General features: G+C 37.2%; 1 protein-coding gene across 3 annotated transcripts in view; it reads right to left on the reverse strand.

Moving 5' to 3' along the window:
* Positions 1 to 13861, reverse strand: part of LOC117414676 (DENN domain-containing protein 2A-like) — a 61033-nt gene extending 47172 nt beyond the window's left edge. The window contains exon 1 of one of the 3 annotated variants that reach the window (XM_059026924.1): positions 13523 to 13861. The gene's annotated coding sequence lies outside the window, so the exon portion shown is untranslated. Of the gene's footprint in view, positions 1 to 4940; positions 5092 to 12231; positions 12305 to 13522 lie in introns of those variants that run through there. The other 2 variants (XM_059026925.1, XM_034024441.3) reach the window with 2 other exon arrangements.
* Between the last annotated feature and the right edge of the window lie 1316 nt (positions 13862 to 15177).

Raw genomic sequence — 15177 nt, forward strand, 5'->3', positions numbered from 1 at the left:
CTTATTAGGACTAAAGTCATTGTATTTTGTATCTTCATCTTAAATGGCACTGTAATGCTTGATATGTATTTTTTGGACAAAAAACATGCAAGGCTTTTTTTGTTTGTTTGATAACCAAACCAATACACTACATACATAATCATCAACACAGAGAATGTTGCTTTACATTTACGTAAATATACACAATATTAACATAAGAAATACAATCACTATTTATACCCAGAGTTGGCTTCTTCTGAAAGAAATGTGTTAAAGATTGGTTTCTTCGTTTCATCTTTGAGTGTGTACAGTACCGAACCATCCACTAAATAATATACAGGACTACCCGCTGGTCCAGGGGATGGTTGTACTAACGAGAACAAAAAATGGGCTCGGATCCGAATTCACTACAGTGGGATCATAAACAGATGTTTGATCCAATTCTGGAGCTACACGCGTCGTAACTAGGGAAAATGACCGATGATAACAAGAAGCAAACATGTCTGTTTGGCGCAGATTTAATACCCCGGCTGTCAAATTTATATACAGCCATACACCCTGTCCACACTACATAACCGATCTTGAGAACCGTACTCGAAACCGTTCTAATTAATCCAGGTCAAAGCGTCCACACTGAAGAACCGTTTCATGTTTATTCAGGCTTAATGCGTCCATACACCATTAGAATAGTTCAGTTACAATTCCCAGCAGCGCAACGGACCGTGGAAATGAATACGATAGTATCCCACCATGCACTGTATTTTATTTTAAAATAATGTGTTATGCCCCATATTAACAGAGGTGCACATTGCTAAAAAGAAATATAACAAGTATTGTGGAAAAAGTAAATCTGAACACACACAAGTAAGGCTTGAAGTTTTCAGGTTTTATTTTTAATCAGGTGAAGTCCCTTTAAACAAATTGAGCTGATTCTGTTTTATAATTAAACTCAGAAAAAGCTGTTAATTACAAAACAATCTTTGTTTTTACCTTCATATCTTGCCTGAGCCTAATTCTGGTCCTCTTAATTTTATTTCAAACAGAGCTGACAAATTACGTGATTTGTTCATTCCCAATCCTACTTTTAACTCGCATTTCATTTTTGCAGTGGCCTAATTTAACGCTGTGTTTTTGTTATTTTCCCCACTAGTTTAACAGAGATATCCTGACAGATTTTTTGAAGCATAAAAATGAATACCTAGTGCGGAGTGTACACTGATATCAAGTCCTTCAGGCGTCTGCTCAGAGTATTTCGCCAAACATACCACAAAGCATTTTGGGATATTGGAGGATACACAAAAAAATGTAGTTTGGTATTACAGCATCCACACTTCTAATAAACCGCACTACCTGATGCGATCTAATTAGAACTAGACTCGAGACTACCTCCTGAGGTGGTCTCGAGTCCGGTTCTCGAGTACGGTATTAAATTCCACGTAGTGTGGACGCAAACCGTATTTAGCACTTTTAAGCCGGCTTAAATGCAACTAATACGGTTTAAAAGGCATAGTGTGGACAGGGCCTAAGATATCAACATTGTTACGGAGAAATGGCAAATAAAAATTCACCAAAGGACACACACCGCAGTGCAGTGATCCCCATGAACACTTCATCTCTTAAATTTTCCAATAGGCATTTACAAGTTATAGCATTTTATGGATGATATGTTGCTATTCAAAACTGAATCTGTTTAAGATTACAGGGTAGCATTTTGTTTGATTTGTTCTCATATCCAGTAAATGCATCTTATGGAATCTATTGACATTTTTGTTAACATCAGATTTTTATTTTTTCTTCAGGATTGACACACAGAACCTAATAACAGACAGTATATTATATATCCTCGCCCACCTCACCCCTCTCCTGGCAACTTCCCTGGACCCATAGATGTAGCAAAAAAAAAAAAAAAAAAAAATCTATTGACATATTTTGTTTTTGTACAATTACTATATTTTACTGTGCAAGGGCCCCTTCACAAATTCGTAAAATGTGTTAAATATTTTTAAAACAGGAGGGTCACACTTCACAGCATTATTATGAGTTAGCTTCAGGTGTTGTGGCAGGGTGCCCCACCCGTGTGTAATTTGTGTTTTATGCTGTCTGTTCTATGTATGTATTGGTGTACAGAATGTGGGTTATCACAAGTGATTTAAAATATATAGCTGTATTTAGGCACGGGGATTGCACAATCACTCCACGTGCAGATAAAGTATGTAATAGTATGTGAGCACGGGGAGCGCACAAAGTAGATCATGTGCAGATGTGCTGAGATTCCAATTGAATGACTGATTAGCAATCGAGTCTCGGTACAGCTGCATAAAAGATCCAGTGTTTCATGCACACGGGGTTGTGTGTACAGCGAGGAGGTACGGGAGAGAGAGGAGATAGAAAGAAAATAACAATTGCTACCCATGTTGACACAGCACGATACTTGTTTGTTTAGTGTCCGTCCATTGTTTGTTTGTTTGTTTGTTTGTCTATTTGTTTTATGCATCAGTGTTTTTGTTTTGTTCAACCGGTTTCTTTGTTCATGTATTAAAATACGCAAGCAGCACATTCAATTCACTCGCCACTCTGTGTGTTTCTTCCTGGCCTGACGTCACCACACAAGCCAACCGGTCACAGGTGTGCACACAGAACACTGGCATAGTCTTGAACTCTCTAAACACTTTGTTCCACCCACCCCTGCAGTTATTAGTTTAATCAATTTTCCGATAGTAACACTCATTTTAAGGAAGACTGGAAATGTGCCACCAATAATTTTATAAACTCTGGATTGTGCTACCTTTCAAGTATGTATTACATATGGAAAAATTAGAAATAGTTAGCAATTGAACAAGCAACAAAGCTGTCAAAAGTTAGGCTTACTCTTCCTTCAATTCATATAAATGTTTGCATAGTATTTCTGCATTTGTGACTCAATCCTCAGACGGAAAATAAAAAGCAGCTCCAGACCCTTGAATCAGACCTGTGTCTGCATGTAATCCGACACTTGGGACTGAAATCGTAGTCCCTGTTTGGAAAGAGTTAACTAGTCACCAGTCCTTCCACCATCACAACACTGCACCAATGCTGTTTATACCAACTGAATTCACATCTCCAAAATGTAAGTACTGGTACTTCAAAATGTGAGTTTGTTACTACAAAAAGGTTCCAGTAATATTAGAATATAGCTTTTTGTAGAGAGCCTTTGGTTATCATGCCAGTTGCAGCAGTATCACACTGTCCACCTAGGCTGTCTCAAGAGAAGATCGAAATGAGATCTTTTGTCACAATGAGTAAGGAAGAGGGATTTTCTCTTAAATTTCAAGAGTCAGCCACACTGTAAATAAACAAAATGCAGCGCTTAAATGACCTTCAAAATACAAAGCACCTAGAACGATATCCACTGCATTGCATCATTCTGAAGCTACAACTATGAGGACCCAAATAAATAAAGAACTATTTTCTAATGACATAAACAATGTCAGAACTAAATAGCTCCTCTCCTTTAACTTAATATGCCACACAAACTGAACTGAGACACAAAACATGGTGCAATTACTGTATCCCAGTAAACTAATAACATCAACAGTGTCAGAACTAAAATAGTAATTATAAATCTTGGTATGTGTATGTGTATATGTGTGTGTGTCCCGTCCCCCCAGGGGTCATCCATTTACCCCTTTATTAACAACATTGACTACAATAAAAAATACAGTGGAGAGGAGTCTATAATTGAGTAGGTTCACAAGTATTAAGGGAGGTGGTATTAAGATCAGTAAAATGAACCCCACCAGTACAGGCATTTCCCAGTACTAGATTTAAAGAACTTCTTAGTGTAACCCTTTTCAACTGCTGTTTAATTTGTAAATACTTGAATATAGTTTACAATATTTTAGCTTGTAAAAAGGAGAAAGAGAACTTTGTGCAATAAACAAAGCAAAGGTGTTGATGTGTTAAACAAATATTACTGTACCTTTCGAAAACCTTTTTCTCTAGCTACTGTAAAAAACTAAATGAGACACAAACCATGGGAACAATTACTGTACCCCAGTAAACTTTACCTCTAAATATACATTCCTCCAGTCAGGTCAACCTAACCAAAGCCTTACGTTTCAAGTAACTTTTTGGATGAATGGCTGTCCTGTGCAGAATGGCAGACAGATCCACAACTGAAATTAGCAGAATGTAGCCGATCCAGACTTTAGTCTGTGGTGTGATATAATGGTTGAGATAATGTGCACTAACAGCAGTGGTTGTAGTCGGCTTAGGCTGAGGGCAGGGAGTCCCAGCGAGTTCCAGTTATGACAGTGGAGGACTGTCTCCACTGTGTGGCTTAGTGGTTAGTGTGGAGTACTGGGAGCCAGATGTTTTGAATGCAATAAAAGCTTGTCAAAAGTGTAAATACGTCAGACTTTAACATATGCTTGCTGGATAATACAGTATATTTGATATAGTTAGACAGCTGCATGAGAAGGTTCAACAGAATAGACTGAACTATTCTTTATCAATGTGGTTTTACCACATATGTGCTTGTATTGCCACCCCAGTGAATGCTGATGGTTCTACAGAACTGTACATTTAGCATGCTAATTGAATACTGATATATTACTATATAGTATATATACTGTCTTCTAGACAGTAGTATAGGTATGCCGCTCGCACAGACAACCAGAAACACAATCGAAGAAGTTATTCTGCTTCAAAAACGTTTGCAATCTAACTTATTATATCCACTATATAATCTACTTCATAATGCATATGCATTGCAGCTCTCCTATCAATGCACTGCTTGTGCTTATGCAATCTGTTGTAGCTGTAAACATACCAATACATATCTTAGAAACAATACACAGTATTACAAATGTATATCACACTGACCTACCCTTTTTTAAAAGTGAGGCACATTTAAACCCTGTTTAAAATATGCAAATATGTTTTTGTATGCATCCAGTTTTTTTATTTCTAGAATCTCCTACCTTTCCCAGCTGGATGGTCCCTGTGGCAGTGGTTCTGCTATTGGCCCTCATTTTCTGAAACACAACACCAGCTCTGGCAGCATCTGCTTGCATGATTTCCTTCAAGAAACTTTTTACACAAAATTCTACAAACTCCCCCCCCCCCTCTACCACCCCCACAATCATCAGCTCCACTCCTTCCGTAGATTTCCTTTCTTCTATCTCCGGAAAAGAAAAGAAAAAAAAAAACAACCAATTCAGGCAACTTTTCTGCACCCAGTTTTTTTCAGTCTTAGGCTTGATGCTTCGGTTTAGATTTCCAATCTCCTTTCTCTTTCTCTCTCTCTCCCTCTCCCTCTCTCTCTTTTAACACTCTCTGACGATGTGGCTATCCTTTCTTGCAATGACGTTGCCTGTCTCTCTTTCTCTCTGCATTTTTCCCACCCCTCCCTCTCATACCACCCCCACCACTGAGCTAATCTGCAGCTGGCTGTTTAAATGGAGCCACAGTTGTCATAGAAACCAAGTGTCCCTGCTTGGACAGGACAAGAACAGGAAGAAGCAAACTAAGCGTGACTGAAGAGATAAATAACCGGCTCCTCTGGGACCAAATTAATTGCTCTTAAAAGTTTTCCCTTTTCTCTGAAGAGAAAAAAATTGAAAGAATAGAAAATACCTTACTTGGGAAAGGTAGATTTTGTTTACAGCCAACTTTTCATTTCCCCACCAAACTCGTTTCTCTGTACACTATGCAGCAGTGTGGAGTAGTGGTTAGGGCTCTCGACTCTTGACCAGAGGGTTGTGGGTTCAATTCCTGGTGGGGGACACTGCTGCTGTACCCTTGAGCAAGGTACTTTACCTAGATTGCTCCAGTAAAAACCCAACTGTATAAATGGGTAATTGTATGAAAAAATAATGTAATTGTATTAAAAAATAATGTGATATCTTGTAACAATTGTAAGTCGCCCTGGATAAGGGCGTCAGCTAAGAAATAAATTAATAATAATAATAATAATAATAATAGTACTAATGGAAGACAGTAAGTCCTATAACAATATATATATATACCAACTGTAATAGGGGAACTGGGAAACCGTTTGGACTTGTATAGTAAAGCTGAGGAGTGGACAGTGTGGTCGACAATGGGATCTATAAACTATGCTGCCACTTCCTTTCCGTAATTATGTAACCTTTCCACGGACCACCTGAAGGGAGCTGGCGGACCACAGACTGAGAACCACTGGTCTAGTGGTTAGAGCCGAGTCTTGGGAGGCAGAGTAGTTCAGTGGTTAGAGATGAGGGACTGGTAGGCAATGTGGCTTTGTGGTTAGAGCTGAGAAAATGTGAGGCAAACATCAGTGTGGTTCGAGTTGACTGGGATTCTGGTAAAGCATGTACAGTTTAAATCCAATTTTCACTACACTAAAATAACGTAACTCACTAACAAACTATTTGTGACTCCTTGACACAGAACCCCAAAAGGGACATTGTGAAAAAAAAAGTTTTAACCAGTTAGTATATCATGCACACCAGTTATTATCTTGTGCACACAAGACTCTAACTGGTGTGCACCAGTTAAACCTTTTCTTTTTCACTATATCCCTTTAGGGATTCCGTATCTTGACACACCCCTTCCTCCTGGATTTAGTCAGTATTTCTCAAAGCTGAGGACTTTTTTTAAAAAATTTAGAATCTCCAATTATTTTTCAATTTTCTCCCAATTTTGAATGCCCAATTATTATTATATTTTTCACTGCGGTGATTCCTCACGCAAAGCTCAGGGACATGAGGCTCAGTGGTCGTCCTCTGATCCCACAAGCCAATCAGCGTCTTTTTACAGCCAGGAACTCAAGAGCAGATGTCTGCAGGCTACCAGTCTCTGGAGGACAAAGACCAGCCCAGCAAATCTCCGTCCCCAAGCTCACTCGGCACCTGGCCTGTAGGGGTCGCCGCAGAGCAATGAGGAGAAACAGTCTAAGTCGGATAACACCCCCCCCAACCCTGGGAGTGCCAAAGCCAATAAGGTTTTATAATATCTGAATCAGTAAGGTTAGTGTGTTAAAACATGAGAATAAAGTTGAGCAGTTTGTTTCAGATTGTTAAGAAATAAAGTGCACTGCGCTATTACCTTGTTGAACTTTACAGTAAAACACAATTTTTTACTGGCTGTTGTCAACATTGTTTCATGGTTAATCCTTTAATCCACTCTTAACTCAATTTGTTATGCCCTAAAACAATTTGGGCTGTAAGGACACTATAAGCATCTTTCCACCTATTCCTGCTACTGCTGGTAGAAGTAGGACATTATAAAAGCACAACTCTGAGCACTGCTAAGTCACAGGAAAAAGAATATGAAAGGGAATAATATTTTTCAACATGGGCTTCTATGAGCCAACAACTGAATTCACACAACCTGCAAATGTGAAACTATGGATAGCAAGGTTCTCATAATGGATGACTATTATTAAAAATGTCAGCCCAACACTTAAACTCACAGAAAGTGCCAGTTAAATGCTATCCAGGTGCTAGAGTTTCCGATATTGAGGCCAATCTGGATGTTTAGCGAACTTCCATCAAGCCTTGCTATCAAGCACGACAGAATTGTGGTCTTGGGTGACTAATGTACATGTTGATGTAGAGGGAGATCACCTTGGAAATAATTTCCTGATTTTACTTGAGTCTGTGGGCTTTACTAAGCATGTATCTGGTTACACTCACACCCACAATCACACACTTGATCTAGTTATTACTCGTGGTCTTGACATCCAAAATGTAATCCTGCTACCCTGTAATCCTGCAATCTCAGACCACTCTCCTATTATTTTTTTAATTAATAATCCCCAGTCCGATCAACCCCCAGGAACATTTTATTGAACTCTGTCCCTAAATTCCTCGACCGCTGATGAATTATTGGTTGCATTGTCACCCTCAGGACTTATCCATTAGGGATCAGTTGATGTATTATTACATAATTATAACACAACCTTAAGCATTATCTTGGAAACTGTAGTGCAGCTAAAAACAGTGTTTTTCAAAAGATTCTCCCAAAGGCCAATCTGGATGGTCTGGCTGGAAACCATGATCAAATATATATAGGAATCCAGTAGAAAATCCTATTGGAATCCAGTAGAATTCCTATAGGAATCCTATTGGAATCCAGTAGAAAATCCTATAGGAATCATATTAGAATCCAGTAAAAAAATCCTACTGGAATCCACTAGAAAATCCTACTGAAAAGGTTCCAAAACCCTATAGGATTTTTCTATGGGATTTCCAATAGGATTTTTTGACTAGGGATCTACACTGATTATCCATGTAGGGACTAACGATATTTCTCAAGAAAATGTTCAAAACATTCTGTCAAAAGGCAATTGAATTGTGTCAGAATGCGATTGTCTCTGGGCCCCTACCTTGCTGTAGGGTGTCTCAGGTCTCAGTCATATAGTCAATTTCAACAACCTGTGCGTCCTTTTAAGTTAGTGTCTGTCCCCCTGTGACAGGACAGCTTGATGTGCTGTGGGTGGTGACGTCAGGAACCAGGAAGTAGTACACAAACAAACAATATTGTGGGGCAGAACTGCGCTCGCATTTATTAATTAAACAAAATAAAACAAAACTCTCAAAATACAAAAGGAAAGGGCACACGGGCCAAAACAACACAAAGTGAAAATAAACTATAACAAACGAGTACCTACGAGGTGGTAGCAATCGTTTATTTAGATTATCGCCTTCTCTTTATCTCCCGAGCTCTTCCAAACTTTTCCTACGCTCTCCAAACATGCTCTGAGCGCGAGACCTTATATAGCAGGTGGTCTTATCTCCTGACCACCTACATTCCACACGTGTAGGCAGTTAACCCTCTCCATGCCGAAAATAATAATAAAATGACAGACGCCTTTCACCTGTCTGCACACACAAATACAAATCATTAGAAACAGTAATATATATTTAAATAATACGCAATTGCAAATCAAACAATAATAAATAATAACAATATAACAACAAATCACAATAAAGGCAATACAGATAGTTATATTATCAAAACAAAGCAGACATTATTATTTTCATTAAAATTATGAAAACAGTAAAAATCATAATAACACAAGTTAATGGGGGGGGGGGGGGGGGGGGGAATGCACCCCGTCACATTCAAACTATGACAATTTTGCCTCTACCCAGGGTTCATGTACTGGAAATTTAATTCAAATTGAAATTTTAGCAAGGTGCAATTTTAATAGCACTTCACAAACCTCTCTCAGGTTACACAATCTTTAGTCAGCAAGTCCCTGTTAATTAACGATGTTGACTCAAAACTGGATATTTTGACTTTAGTTGAAACTTGGCTTAGACCAGATGACACTGGTCTTTTGAGGTTAGTTGTCCAACTCAATTTCAGCCTCCTGGTCCCTATTCTCTGTTTCTGACAGAGTTTAGCGAACTTCCATCAAGCCTTGCTATCAAGCACGATAGAATTGTGGTCTTGGGTGACTAATGTACATGTTGATGTAGAGGGAGATCACCTTGGAAATAATTTCCTGATTTTACTTGAGTCTGTGGGCTTTACTAAGCATGTATCTGGTTACACTCACACCCACAATCACACACTTGATCTAGTTATTACTCGTGGTCTTGACATCCAAAATGTAATCCTGCTACCCTTTAATCCTGCAATCTCAGACCACTCTCCTATTATTTTTTTAATTAATAATCCCCAGTCCGATCAACCCCCAGGAACATTTTATTGAACTCTGTCCCTAAATTCCTCGACCGCTGATGAATTATTGGTTGCATTGTCACCCTCAGGACTTATCCATTAGGGATCAGTTGATGTATTATTACATAATTATAACACAACCTTAAGCATTATCTTGGAAACTGTAGTGCAGCTAAAAACAGTGTTTTTCAAAAGATTCTCCCCCTGGTTCAATGACATAACTCGTATCCTCAAACAAACATGTCATATATTGGAATGTAGATGGAAAGTCACAAAATTACAGGTTTTTTACCTTGCCTGGAAAGACAATGTTTTGAATTACAAGGCTGTACTATCTTCCGCCAGGTCAGCTTATTACTCAAACCTAATAGAAACAAATAAAAGTAATGCTCGATTTCTTTTTAATAGAGCTCAACTTACAAACCAGCAAAAATAACCTTCTATGAAAACCAAAGCAACAGCAAACAGTGGTGACTTTATGAATGACTTTACTAATAAAACTGCTGATATAAGAAACCAGATCTCAAACACTGCGGTCAAATCCGATGATCCAAACTGAAATACTGGCACTGCTACTTCTTTGAGTCATGCTACAACAAAACACATTTTTGATTATTTTTCTTTATTGATCCAACTAGCAAAACCTACTACTTGTTCATTAGACCCCATTCCTACTAAACTACTGAAAGAAACATTATCTAGGATTGATTTTATTATTCTAAACATCATTAATAGCTCCCTTTAATCTGACATCGTTCCTGACTCATTTATGGTTGCCGTGGTAAAACCACTGCTTAAAAAAACTACTTTGGATCCAGTTCTTAATTTTAGGCCCATTACTAATCTGCCTTTTTATCAAAAGTATTAGAGAGAGTGGTGACAAATCAACTAAACTCATTCCTTGCAGCGTATTATATATATATATATTATATATGGCTTCCGTCCTGGTCACAGTACTGAAACGGCCCTTACAAAGTGGTAAATGATGTGCAACTATCTTCTGACTCAGGCCTTGACTCTGTCCTCATCCATCTAGATCTAAGCACAGCATTCAGCACCATCAACCACTCAATTTTAACCGACCAGCATGAGGATCTTGTAGGACTGTCAGGTTGTGCCCTATTTTGGTTTAAATCCTATCTTTCAAATAGGTTACAATATGTAGAAATTGAAGAGGGCTACTTATCTAGTTACATTTATTTAACAGGGCTATTACCCAAAGAGTGGTTTTAGAAAAACAATAGTGTCCCTTTACGATTTGTAATAATAATAATAATAATAATAATAATAATAATAATAATAATAATAATAGAAATGTGTAGTCAGATAGAGCAATAGAGAGAGCAAACTGTGTTATATTAAAAAAAACAGTTGTCAAAATATGAGAAATTTTTTAGATGCCGTTGAAAGGTTAATTATAGAGCTTGTTTTATGCGATACAGTATTTATTGGTACTTAAAGACCTCCACCTTGTGGTCAAAGATGACAGCACATTTAGTTACCAGTGTTAATCCTAAAACTTTTTTTTATTATTATTGTTCCTTTCCTGGCTTTTTTTTAAATTTTTAAATTTTAATTTTTTTTCCATGGAACAAAGGCCCTATGTTTCCATTGCGAACACAGTGGTTACATATTGAACCCAGTAACCCATACCTCACGGGGTCTATTTTATTTATCTAAACTGTGACTCGTCTTAATATCGTCGCCCTTTAACTATGTATTAATCCTGCTGGGGTGATTGATTGTACCCACTTATAGGCAGTACCTAATTACAATAACAAGCCAATGAATTGAATTCAGTTTTAGAGTCTTGTTTAGTTACTTTGATGATTTTGTTTTTAAATCTAAACAAAAATAAACACATAATGGGGTCACCCAATGATTATGGACAGTTCATAGTACTGTACTAATGAACTGTATATATATATATATATATATATATATATATATATATATATATATATATATATATATATTCTGCTATCCAGCATGACTCCAAAAGCACCTGTCTTTCTTTTAAACGAAAACTAACAAATGGTCTCCAGTCCCACAACGCCATGGATTCAAGGGACACTAGTTTTAGTTGACACAACCAATTACATTGGCAGCTGTTTCCCGCGAATTTTAAATAATTAAAACATAAAATGTAATTTATATATAGTCTTATAAACGTTTTTGTTACTATCCATTTGCAAGATAATTGAACTTACTCAGTACATTTTTTGTTCTGTCCATTGTTAATGGCTTCAAAAATGCATTATTATTATTAGATTTCCATTCCCTGCAAACCATATACATCACAAACCCCAAAAATACATTATCATTATTATTATTATTATTATTAGGTCCTACAAAATGGTATTTATTGTATTTTAACCTTTTCTTGGGTTTTCTCAAGTTAAAGCACACCATCTTTTTTTTTCGAAAGCAGCCTACTTTTTAATTACCATTAAATACTGTAACTACAGTGTATTTAAAACATGTATATAATTTAAACTATTACAATATGGTGCATATTCCATAACTGTGTTTATTAGCATTTAAACTGCCCGGTCTAGTATACACGTTATTAAAAGAGCAATACAATACACCGCTTACCTTTGTTCACTTTACAGACACACAAGACATTGGAATGAAAAATGTCCGCGCGCTATATCACTTTATTTTGGGCTTATTTGCATTCAGCCAATCGTAAACGAGAAAGACTACTCAATATGCATGTGTGCAATGTCGAGGACAAATGGGAGACGAGTTGACAGAGAAACAGGTGCTGCACGTTTTGTACAGCTGAAAAAATGAATGGGCTGCTTATTAACCGTGTGCATGTCTGCAGAAGCGTTGTTTCTGAGGTAGAACACATTCCCAATCATTAGATATGATTTTTCATTGTGGTATAGTTTCGTATTTTTATTTATTTGCATGCATTTATAGGAAGATCAGATAATGTAGCAGAATACAGTTATCAAAAACAATACGGATAAATGTGTTGATAACAGGGTTCTCCCCAGGAATTTGCTACAGCTGGGTGACAGACCATAACAACCATTAACACTTGCAACAGAACAAAATGTGCGTTTACGCTCATGTACCATATATTACCTTAAATAATTAAGCAAACACATTTTAATAATAATAAAAAAACATTTATTAAAGTACATTTATTAATACTTTTATACATACGATTAATATTCCAACTTTTTTTAAACTTAGAAGTTAGCCATTCAATTTATTTCTTTAGTTCCCCTTTCCCTTATTTTTACTTTCGATGTTTTTTTTTTAAATACCTCTCGTTTTTAAGGACAATTTGTTTAATAACCCAAAATCTTTAATTGAAAAAAATAAGCAAATTTAAGATGTGTTACTGCAGAAATTAATTAACAAAAAATAGTAAATTAAGAGCAGTCAGTTAAAAAAATAAATAAGCAACTGGGTGCGTTCACGAGAGGAAGACTTTGCTAAGTCTGCGCAGATTCTGCAAAGATTCTGAAAATCCATTGGCTACTTGCTCCGATTCTGTGCAGATTCTGCGCAGAATGACGAACGTCTGCGTGTCGTGAACGCACCCATTATGTTTTAGCAGAATGTAATCAAAACAACAATAGCTGACTGCACACTTCAAGTCTTACAACATCTTTCTGCACCAAAACAAAATACGTTCGTTTGCTCTTCATAAGCTCACTTTTGCAAGACTTTTAGTATGATAAACTTTCTTTTTTGGACAGTTTTGACAACGCATTGTCAAAAGGTTGGGCATTTTGTACTTAATATCAGAATCTAATCAGAAAGTCGGAGTAGCATCCATATATTACATTGATAATAATTATATAATGAACACTATTTAAGGCATATCAGTTCATGCAGATGTTTAGCAGTAACAAATGAAACTTACCTCTATGTCTTTGAAGCATGCCATGATTAAAACCAAAACAAAGTGTTCAGTATTGTGGAGAACTTCTTAACATATCCAATTGCATTAGCAGCATCCACGCTTTCAAGTGCCAGTCGGTTTGAGACGCAGTGATTGGATAATAGCAACCGGGAATTGCGCTTCAATCTCCGTAGCCACTTCTGCTTTCCTGCCTGTCATTACACCGGCTTGCAGCCCAGTCCATAATGCAGTAGTATTTTAATCAGTGCTATTGTCTCTGCTTTTCTATCGGGAATGTCCTGTACAGCTAAAAACGAGGTCTGCACGTCGCAATCTTTGTCCTGATAACGAACGTAAACACATTTAACTCTTTCAGTACTGCTATGTCAGTGGTTCCGTATCAATTCAAAGATTCATACTTATACTTAAACCAATTATACTTTTGGGACATGCCTGCTTGTCAGGTATTCGCTGAGCATTTTATATCAAAGCTGCCAATAACTTGTTTCATGATCCTAGCAATAATCTTCCTCTGCTTTCTGAAGCTTTTTGCAGCTCCGTATTGTGAGTGTTTGTTTGTCTATGTGTTGTTTGCTATCCATGTTCATGTTTAATAATAAATTCAACATGTTTAACATGTTCCGGAGCTGCCGCCAGAGGCCAGCACAAACCCGCAACAGCACTGCACTCGTATCACAAAAGGATTTTCTTCCTCTGGAAGGCTATGGCCATGAAAAGGTCTCATTAGATTCGATCGCAGGAGAAATGCTTCGTCCCCAACAGACACACCAGGGACTTTAACATTGGTGCCCGGCAGGTTACTAGCATTTGGTAAATCAAGTTCACACTCCTCCATCGGTTTGCCTCCCTGGGCTTTCAATGTCAAGCAATACTGAGCATCGCACACTGCCAACACAACGCTGTGGGTCGCTTTGTAATTAAAATAGGTGGAACCAGCATTATCGGGGGCTTGCATAACTACATACTTCCCATCTATGGCTCCAAGACAATTTGAAAAGTTCCAGACTTCATCAAATAGAGATGCTACTTGTCTCCATGTGCACAACTGGGGGGACTTGAAGAATCCGGGGCTGCAATATATCCCACAAAGCACAACACGTTTCCTCAATTATTAATCCAATCTCCGATTTCGATATTTTGAAGAGAAAGCGAATGATTGCTGAGAGTCTCCTGATGCCAGATACCTAAAACAAATACAATGCAAATCGAAAATTAACTACTATCTTATATTTTATTTAACAGCTTTAATCCTGCTTGATTAGGTTTTGAGTTAGAAAATATTTGCTGTTTTGTTTTTTTGACATTTACAAGTCATCACTAGATCTAACGAGTGCTTTCTTTTCTAAGCTGTCCGAGCCAAAAATGTAGCAGTATTTCACACAGTGCCACAGTGTAGCGAAATCAACAATGCAAGTTTTTTGTTTGTTTGTTTGTTTTCCTCGTTTGTTTGTTACATCATGTATCTAGGCCTAGTACAAGTTCTGTTGTAGTAAAAATAAGTTTTACGACAACATTCGTCGTCTGAGCTAAATGACATAAATAGGCTTACGTATTATTATTATTATTATTATTATTATTATTATTATTATTATTATTATTATTATTAATTTACTCAAACATATTAACACAATTAACTAGCCATTGCAAAATACTGT

Source organism: Acipenser ruthenus, chromosome 7, assembly GCF_902713425.1.
Source record: "Acipenser ruthenus chromosome 7, fAciRut3.2 maternal haplotype, whole genome shotgun sequence".
In the NCBI taxonomy this organism is placed as follows: domain Eukaryota; kingdom Metazoa; phylum Chordata; class Actinopteri; order Acipenseriformes; family Acipenseridae; genus Acipenser; species Acipenser ruthenus.